The 10512-nt window shown below is 37.9% G+C and overlaps 2 protein-coding genes across 2 annotated transcripts in view; one reads left to right on the top strand and one right to left on the bottom strand.

Moving 5' to 3' along the window:
* Positions 1 to 10512, bottom strand: part of Ctnna3 (catenin alpha 3) — a 1668564-nt gene that overhangs the window by 1104429 nt on the left and 553623 nt on the right. The window lies entirely within an intron of this gene.
* Positions 1 to 10512, top strand: part of Lrrtm3 (leucine rich repeat transmembrane neuronal 3) — a 186956-nt gene that overhangs the window by 147671 nt on the left and 28773 nt on the right. The window lies entirely within an intron of this gene.

Raw genomic sequence — 10512 nt, 5'->3', positions numbered from 1 at the left:
ATATTATTTTTATAATAAATAAGCCTATACAATATTTTTCTCAGTGCTTTATGTAAATGGATGGGTTAGTCCAACCTTGTAGCAGAAAAAAGACTGGGAGCTAGCCAGAAGCTTTTGATCTTTCTGGGCTCATAGTAGGTCTGTTTTCCCTTTCTTCATTCTCAAATGGCCATCTGACTATAGTTCTGACATGAGAGGTGTGATATGGGGTATTTCTGGTCTCTGGCCAGAAGTCTCCCAGAACAGGTGCTCCACACATGAGCTAAATGTGGAGTCCAAGATTTTAGAAGAAAGCTGAGCCATGGTAGTAAGAGAGTGTATCCATGAGTGACTGAGTAGAAAGCATCTTACTGACCAGGGATGCTGTGATGGCTAATCCTGGGTGTCAGCTTGACTGGATCTGGGATTAACTGAAATGAGAGAGATCTTCTTGACTGGATCATCTGAAGCTGGAAGACACACCCTAAATGTGGGTGTTACCTTCTAAAGGCAGTCCGTATAAAAGGCCTTGGAAGAGAAGAACATTTCGCTTTTTGCTGCTTGCCTTCTCTCTTGCTGGTGAGTTTGTCTTGTTGCTGTAGACTGAAGACTAGCTGATCTTTTGGAATTCATCAGACCTTTAGCGCTAGATTGAGACTACTGAGACATCCAACCTTGTGGACTGAACGACTACTGGATTCTCAGCCTCTCCGGTGTAGTGCAGCCATTGTTGGACTACTCGGACTCTATCCTGTGAGATATATATATATATATATATATTCATCCTACCAGTTCTGTTTCTTTAGAGAACCCTGAATAATACAGATGCTCATTTTGGATTACTAAAATGCTGTACAACATCTCATGAGCAACTTATGCTTGACCAATGAGATTTGATCTTTTTCTTTTGTATAATTTAGTAGTACCCTAACAAGAACAAGAATATAAAGAATTTAAGTGTCAAAAGAAATTACCCCTGGAGCAGGTTGCCACTCAAAAAAGAATACCATCAAAATGTGGATGTCAACTGTAATTGTCATGTTTTAGCAAAATATTATTAGTAATAATTATTCCTCATTTCAGAGGAATGATCTATGGGAATATTTAGAGTGTATAGAAAACTTTTAGCTCTCTAAGCCATCCCAGGAAATGATGAGCAAGACAAATTCTAACTTCCTTAACAGCGATTCTGAATTCTTTCCCTGTAGCTCACATTTACTTCTGCTAAAATTGTGCATGCTTTAAGTTTCCAAGTTAGTCATGCAATTCTTAGATATGTAGACACCTATACATAACTGTTCTGGTTAGGGTTATTGTCAACAACACAAACCTAGAGTCTCCCGGGAAGAAGGAACCTGAACTGAGAATTTCCTCAATCAGATGGGCTTGGGCCCATGTCTGTGAGAGATTTTCTTGATCTATGATTGATGGAAGAAAGCCTAGTCCACTGTGAGTGGGACTGTCCCTAGACCTGTGGGCTTGGACTGAAGGCTAGCTAGGTGTGAGCCAGGGAGCAAGCCAGCAAGCATGTTCCTCCAAGGTTTTTGTTTCAGTTCCTGCCTCCAGGTCCCTGCCTGAGGTTTCTGCCTTGAAGTCCTGCCCTGATTTCCCTAGGTGATGTACTTGGAAGTGTAAGCTGAATAAAATTGCTTTCCTCCCCAAGTGTCTTTCATTTAGGGTGTTTATCACAGCAACAGAAACATAACTAGAATGCATATGTTTAGCTAAAAATATACATGATATATATACATATATATATATAATGCATTAGAAAAGTCAAAATATCCAATTTGTACACATAATCTTTTAGGTACCCTAAAGTCTCTAATCTGTTAGGAAAATACTGAATGTGTTTTTCTCATATCAATTATTAAACAAATGTCAACTGTTTTCCTTATTCCTTACACCCTTTGCTTTCTTTGCATTTTGTCAAACTTCTGAGTAAGAATTAAAATGTTAAATGTTCCATGCTATACTCATATAAATCGCCTCCAAGTTATCATCAAGTAGAGGGAAATGTAAACAAACTTTACAATATTAAAATTCTGTCTGTTGGGGCTGGAGAGATGGCTCAGCAGTTAAGAGCACTGGCTGCTCTTGCAGAGGACCTGGCTGGGTTCCGTTCCCAGCACCCATATGGTGGCTAATAACTGTCTGTAACTCCAGTTCCAGGGATTTCAAAGTCCTCTTCTGGCCTCCACAGGTTTGCATGCAAAGGTGTACTTACATGGAAGCAGGCAAAACATCCATACTCATAAAATTTAAAAAAATATATAGATATATATAAAATTCTAATCTATCTCTCATTTAAAGGGGGGATAATGAACTTATCTGGGAGCTCTGAGAGCAGATTTATGTGGACAGAAAAATCTTTACTAAAGTGACAGAGATGAGAGCCTAAATGCTTATATAAGGAAAAGGAGGCAGATAGGAGGTACTGTGTTTTAGGAGCCAAGACTGCTAAAATCCAAAGCCTGCAGGGGACACACAGCAAGCAGTTCAGGCTAGTTACTATATGGCAGAAAGATTGCCACAATGCCAAGCAAAAGAGCTCTATCATACATGTAAATTTAAACTTTTAATTTTTTATTGCATTAGAGAATACCTAATTTATGGGGGAATATCTGCAGTCAACTAGGAATTTCCATTGTAAATTTTAACTTGTAATTCCCATGAGTTTTAAGACTTCTGGTGATTTGTTGTATAATATGGCATATTTCTCATTCATTAAATTACAGTTTAAATTGCTCAAATAAGAATGCTGTATAGGCAGAAAATCACAACACCATGTAATCATAAAGGTGGTACGTGAAGGCACAATAGTCTCGGGAAAATTTAATGCCACTGAAGTTAGGAGCACAGATACAAACAGAACAGAATTTTGGCTAATTAGTAATACTGTTAGAATTCAAAGTAGCAGTAGAAAGCAGGATAGTTTGTAGTGTTGTAGTTAAATAAGTTATCTTCATACATTTGGGTTTAAAGAAGAATTATTTTCCCAAGGACTGGAATAGAATTTGTAGGGAATTTTTTTCTAGATCAGATTCATTCCAGTAAATGCAGATGGATCTGCATTCAAAACACTCAGGGGAATTTGCATGTTGCACAGATGTGTACACATACACATGCTAAATGAGCTTTCTGAAAAACCCATATGAAGAACTAGAACAGCAGTCCCTGTCTTTACTTATGAAGAAATACTTCTCTTAGATGCCAAAGGTCCTTTATTTCCAATTTAGCATTTTCTTCCCATATTTGTCACTCAATAACTTCTCAGATAGTGTAACCTAGTACCACAGCTTTTTTCCCCTAGGCTTTAAAACAGTTGTGTCCTTGATTTAATATGGTGAGATTTCTGCTTGCGTGGGTGACTGTGCACCACTGCACTGCAACTACATCTGATTGAATATACTTTGAATGTTTGTGTGATCTGAGTGTTTTTTTCCATAAAAACATTATGTATTCATAAATAGTGAATAAAAGTCATACAGAGGGGCTGGAAAGATGGCTCAGTGGTTAAGAGCACTGCCTGCTCTTGCAGAACACCCAGGTTTGAATCCCAGCACTCACATGGCAGCTAACAATCATTCCTAACCCCAGTTCCAGGGCACCCTCTCTATCCTCTGTGGGCACTGCATGACACAGGTACACTTGCATACATGCAACACAATACATGCATACACATGAAATAAAAATAAAGCAAATTTTAAAAAAACATATAGGGCACAAGCATGACAATTTTAGCAAGCTATCTACTACAAAATATGGAAAAAACTAGGTATGTGTGTATATTTATATATTTGTGTGTAATGGAACCATTTCTGATAAATAATTCAATAATTGTTTTTGCTACTGCTCATTTAATATTCATTGAACAATAGACCAGATCAAATAAACAGAAAAATAATCTCTACCCCCTTCCAAAATCATTATTTCCTGTTCATCTTATTCCTTATCTAATGCTTCAGAATAATATTTCCACAATTCACTTTAGGACCAGTGACTAGTCAACAAATTTTGACAGATCTCAGATCAGAATCATACATATGAAGTATGTGTGGGCTTATTACTTTAGAGGTACAAAATTAGGTAAAGATAACAATTTATCCCAATGTTCCCCAAACTTACCTAATAACAAGAATCCACTGGCTTTTATTGTAGGGACCTACCAATGTAAGAGCTAAAGATGAATATTGCCATCAATCTCTCAGGTGATTCAAAGCAGGGTAGTGAAAAACACAGATTCAGACCAAGCCCCAGTTCTCTGATTCACAGACATAATTTAATTCTCTCAACCTAGATACACCTGTGTGTACGCCATAACAAGATGAATAAGACATACTTCCCCCCTCACAAATAAGCATAAAAGAGAACACTGTTTGGCTGACAGTACATACAGAGTGTGACAGAGACACAAGGGAAGGACGTGCCAATTTTACTGGAGAGGTTGGGTAAAGGCCATTTCTGGCTTCATATAGAGAAATACATTAGCCAAGGCTCAGATGAGTAGATGTTTGCTAAGTCAACAACTGAAGAAAGCATCTTAATAACCAGGTCAATGGTATCCTGTGCTGAGTTTACTGGGTGGCTAGAAAGCTAGAAGACAGATCATTCTTGAAAGTATTTAAAGAAATAATGAAGGCCAAACTAAACTGAGGCAGAGAACATTAGGTTAGAGAAGATACATAAAGAAAAAAGGACTGATTAGACTTAGTAACTGAGCAGGTGTAGAATGAGAGAGGAAGACGTAGTAGAAGAATTAAAAATAGTTCCAAGTCTGCATATAATAGACATAGTCACTATTTCCAGGTAAGGGAAAAACTTAGAGAAGATCAAGTTTGGGGAAAATATATGAATCTGGCCTCACATATGTTAAGCTAGGGAACACACAGGTGGATCTGTCTGGGAAGCAAATGAATATGTAGTCTACAACACTGGAGAGAATTCTGGATTTAAAGAGATTCAAAGTCAACAACAGGTGAACAGCGAGTAAGGAGTGGTTGAAACCCTAGAAAGAGTTTCATGATTTGAGATGCAGACAAAGAATGGAACTTTGAAGATGCTTTGAAGCTCAGGAATGAGCAGAGGAAAAAGACTCAGGAAGACAAAGAGTGAACCTGGAGAAGCAGGGCAGTGTTAAAGTAAGTTCTCAGCACAGGATGCAAAAACATCAACAGAAGATCCAAAGGAGCCCATTGGATTGGACCAGTGAGAAGTCTGTGGTTAAGAGGGTGTGAGATTAAAAGTGAATAAAAAGAAACTGAGCAACAGAGAAATAGGCTAAGGTCTCCAACCCATGTGGTCAAAAGAGAACTACATAGGTGGATGTTTGAAGTATACTTTTTCTTTTTTTTGGGGGGGGGTGTCTTTTTGAGTCAGGGTCTTCCTGTAGCCCCAGCTGTCCTGGAATTCACTATGTAGACCAAGCTGGCCTCGAACTCACAGAGATCCGCCTGCCTCTGCCTCCTGAGTGCTGGGATTAAAGGCGTACACCACCACTTGCCCAGCAAAGTATGCCATTTTTAAGAAAGTAATCAGAGGGCTGGAGAGATGTCTCAGCAGTTAAGAACAGTGACTGCTGTTGTAGAGGACCTGAGTTTGGGTACCAGCACCCATATAGCTGCTAACAACCATCTTTAACTCCAGTACCAGGGGATCCGATGCCCCCTTCTGACCTCCAAAGTCATTGCACAGCCATGAGTGCACTTACATACATGCAGACAATACAGTCATAAACATAAAATAAAAAATAATACATAAAATATTTTTTAAAAAATAAAGCAATCAGAGAAACTCAAATTTAAAGACTTTGATACCTACCACATCTACTATATTTTCTTTTACCTCAATGCAGAAATCACCACACTTTCATTATAGGGTAATTGTTTAATTCCTTTGCTTGAATATTTACAGAAATAAGAAACCTGTTAACTTGAAAGGTAACTCTAAATTATACGTAATTTGTTTTTGAAGTATGAGATATATTTAGAAAGACATATCAAGATGGTGAATATTCATCAATTGAATACATCTATGCAAGGCATATGTAAACTAAGAAATAAAAAGATATTTTAAGGAGTCTAGAAACCTGCACCTTCTGAGAATAACCACTATTCTGATTTCAAATATATAGATCAGGTCTACTTTTCATCTGTGCTTTATGGAGACTCATTCAGCATAGACTCTGCTGTGCCTGAACTCCTCCATTCAGCACTACTTCTGTGAGCGTCGTTCACATTATTATTGCATGTAGTTAATATTCATGCATGCTCCAAACTACATATAATTATTACTATGTTACATGACTATTTCAGCTTAATAATTTATTGATCCATTGTTAGAAATTGGATTTTGCACTATTAAAAATCACTGCTAGAGCTGGAGAGATGGCTCAGAGGTTAAGAGTGTTTGCTGTTCTTTAAGAGAACTGGGGTTCAAATCCCAGCACCCACATGATGATTCACAGCCACCCATAACTCCAGGGCATCTGACACCCTCTTCTGGCCTCCTCAGGCACTGCATGCATGTGGTGCACATACGTGCATGTAGGCAAAACACTTTGTGCCTAAAATAAAAATTAAAAAAGCATTTATTAAAATTCAGGCTGCTAGGAACAGTCTAGTATGCCTTTATGCTATCACAGAAGCACATTTCTCTTGCCTGTAATAAATAGAATTTCTGAGTTACAGGATATATATTATAGTTGTTGCCAAAAGTTTGCAAATTTTCCAATTTATGTATCCACCAGTAGATGATGAGCATGGAACTTGCTCTACACCTTTATCCAACACCTAACATTTTATACCTCCATCATTTTAGTCATTCTAGATAATATTTATATTATCATATTTAATATAATTTGTGTTGCTGTGATGACTATTGAAGCTGGAGGCCTTCCTATGTATGTATTTGCAATTTAGATATTCTCTCATGTGAAATGTCTGTCTAAAACCTTTTCCTGTTTTTCTACTGGATTGATTCTCTGTATCTTTAGTTGCAGGAATTCAGTATTCAGTCTATATGTGACATATATATGTATAGAATGTTTTGTCCCATCCTGTGTGTTTTCATTCTCTTAACGGTCTGGATGAACCAAAATCCTTAGTTTTAATACCAACACATATACATATACGTTATACAAATACACATATATTTGGTTAGTAGTTTATCTTCCCAATATTGTTAAGTCATAGAAGTTTTCATTTCTGTTTATCTTTTCTTCTTTATTATTATATAAATGATGATAAACATTATTTAGTATAGTTAGTGATCATTTATATTTAACATATTTTTAAAAATCTAAATGTTTCTAAATTAGGGACTGGAGAGACGGCTCAATGGTTAAGAGAATTGGCTGTTTCTTCAGAGGACCTGGGTTCAAATCCCAGGACCCACATGGTGGCTAACAATCATCTGTAACTCCAGTTCCAGGGATCTGACACTCTCTTCTGTCCTCCACGGGTCATTGCACTTCATGGGTATACTTGTATACATGTACACTATACACACAAACACAAAATTTTTGAAAAATAAAGGAAAAAAATTTTAAAGCAAAAATCAGTTCTCATTCTGATTTCTGTTCTGTGAAACTACTGAGTCCTCTTCCTTTGAGGCCTTTGAGATCTTGGTATCTTTGGTTTTCAACAGTTTCACCAAACCATGTTATCAATATCTACATTGTATTTCTCCTTCTTTGGTTTTGCTACATTTCTTAAATGTGTTTATAAGGGAGATCTAAACTTTTGGAAATCTTCTGGATTGAGCTTTTTTTGTATATTTTGATTGAATTTTGTGTATTTCATACACAACATCTTAATCATCTTTATATCCCTCCCCATTGGGAACACCCCCCCCAGTATTTCATGCATTATGTCATTATGTTAAGGTCTATCGAGTCAAGTTGGAGTACCCAGGCATCCCTCAGTGTAAGTTCATCCTCTGGAGTCTAGTGGTCTATCCGGAGTCCCTCCCTTAAAGAAGATCAAGATTAAGTGTTTTAAGTAATGCAGCTCTCCCAAGTGTCCTAGAGAAGTTATATTTTACATATATGTAAACTTTTTGGTATAACCCAGATGTCTTTTATACATTTTCTAATTATTGTTCTCCACCATGCTTTTAGTGCTTTCCAGCTCACTAACCTTATATTCTTCTTAATCTATTATACTTCCCCTACAAATTCTTATGTTCAAATATACTTTTTTTCAGTCCAACGTCCACCAGAGTTTGATTATATTTTTATGTATTCCAGATCCATGATAAAAATGTTTCATTGCTTATTTTTGGAGCACTTTTCTGTTTCCTTGAACACATTAATCCATTGCAGGTATTTTAAAGCCTTGGCAGTTATCGTTAAGATCTATAACATCTACTCATCTGTTTAAACTGTAAAGTCTTCGTTTTACCTGTGTGTTGATTTAAGTACTTTTATTGCATGTCAGAGATTTTACAGAATACCCCCCCCCAGAGTAGAATTCTCCTTTCAATGTCAGGAGATGAAAGGATTATTTTGAGCCCAGGACTCAGCAGGGATGGGGCTAGGTTGCAGTTTCAGGGCGTCCTCTGCCTCTTGTTTCCCTTATTTCTAACCTGAGACAATCCCTGAATTTCTACTGATAGCCTCATACATCTTCATCTTCTGGATCCTGAAGGGTTATGAAAGGCACTCTGTCAGAAGTTTTCAGTGTATTTCCCTACCTTGTGCCCAAACAGTTGCCGGCAACTTCCAGAGTGTTCTGCTTGTTATGAGTCTCATGTCTCCCTACTGACAAGTCCTTTAGTTTGTTTCTTACCTGAAGTCAGCTGAGGTTTTCACAGTGCTTTGCAAAAGTATTCAGCCCAGGCCCCCAGCATCCTATGCAGCCTCAGAGCACAGCAAGCTTCCCATGGAGAAAGCTGATTGTGTTTTAGAACCCGCAAATCTCTGAGGTATCTTAGCCCTGTGAACAGTCACTAAAAGTTCTGCTGACTTTTCTTATTCCCAAAAGACACATTGTGCCTGTACCAAGTCCAGTCCTCAGACCACACAAAGAACCAGCAAAGGCCCTCAGGGAGAGAAACAGACAAAAGTCAGCAGCGTGTCTCAGAAAGTTTCCATTTGGGGATTTGATTTTACTTAGTCCTCAATGTTTCCACAGATCTAAGAACCAGAACTAGCTTGTCTGTGCTGTTCTAGATGTAGCAACAGAAAAAACTGATCTGCCACAACCTGCCAGAAAATGGAAAGTTATTGCATTTTAATAGAGCTCACTGATCTTTTAAATGCTTTGTATTGAAACAATATTAACTCTTCTGTATTTCAGCATTCTAATTGGAAATCTAGAATAAGACAGATACTTCACTCATTATGTTTCTTCATCCAGTTCAAGAATTATTTCCCCTAAGCCTTTTGTCTTTCAACGTAAACATCAACATCCTACATTTGTTTTAATAGGTAAGGCCTCTGTCATTCTGATCATTGCTCACATGAAACACTCCATTTGCTGACGCCCCTCTTATAAAAACATGGATGTCCCAGAACTATGGTTAAGCCCAATAAAATAAAGAAGAGAGTCATATAAAAGTTAATACAGTACAAAGGCAATTAGTTGATGAGCTCTTTTTCATATCCTGTAAGTGACTAAACAAAAAAAATAATAAAAAAAATTGGGGCTGGAGAGATGGCTCAGCAGTTAAGAGCACTGACTGGTCTTAGAGAAGACCCAGTTTCAATTCCCAGCACCCACAAGGTGACTAACATCCACGTGTAACTCCAATTCCAAGGGATCTGATGCCGTCTTCTGAACTCTTCTGAACTCAGTTCTTCTAGAAGAGCACCAACCACTCTTAACCACTGAACCATCTCCCAGCCCTAAATATTACATATTTCACATATATGAAAACCACACATTTAAGAATCAAATTATTCATGAATGTGGTCAGTATTGGACAAGTTAGGTTTGAAAACCTCTCTCTTCTCTTTCTCTCTCTCTCTCTCTATCTCTCTCTCTCCTCTCTCTCTCCCTCTCTCCCCCTCCCTCCCTCTGTGTGTATATGTGTGTACCCTCTTTGTGTGTGTGTGTGTGTGTACCCTCTTTGTGTGTGTGTGTGTGTACACTCTTTGTGTGTGTGTGTGTGTATGTGTGTGTACCCTCTTTGTGTGTGTGTGTGTGTGTGTACCCTCTGTGTGTGTGTGTGTGTACTCTCTTTGTGTGTGTGTGTGTGTGTGTACCCTCTTTGTGTGTGTGTGTGTGTACCCTCTTTGTGTGTGTGTGTGTGTACCCTCTGTGTGTGTGTGTGTGTGTACCCTCTGTGTGTGTGTGTGTGTGTGTACCCTCTTTGTGTGTGTGTGTGTGTGTGTGTGTGTGTACGCTTAGGGATGCATTTGGGTCCTGAAGTGACTACTTGAAGTTGCTGCAGTGTTTATCTCTCTGAGCTGTTGAAGATTCAGATACATCATCAAGTTACTATGGTTAGAGAAAGATCCACATTTGTTTCTCCAGTGAATTTCTCTACAAATAAATTCTATTTAAAACTCTTAACTGGATATATGTAAAC

This window comes from Nannospalax galili, unplaced genomic scaffold (assembly GCF_000622305.1).
Source record: "Nannospalax galili isolate Female #2095 unplaced genomic scaffold, S.galili_v1.0 scaffold116, whole genome shotgun sequence".
Lineage (NCBI taxonomy): Eukaryota > Metazoa > Chordata > Mammalia > Rodentia > Spalacidae > Nannospalax > Nannospalax galili.
Note: the sequence above shows the minus strand (reverse complement) of the source record. Positions and strands in the feature narration are given on the sequence as shown.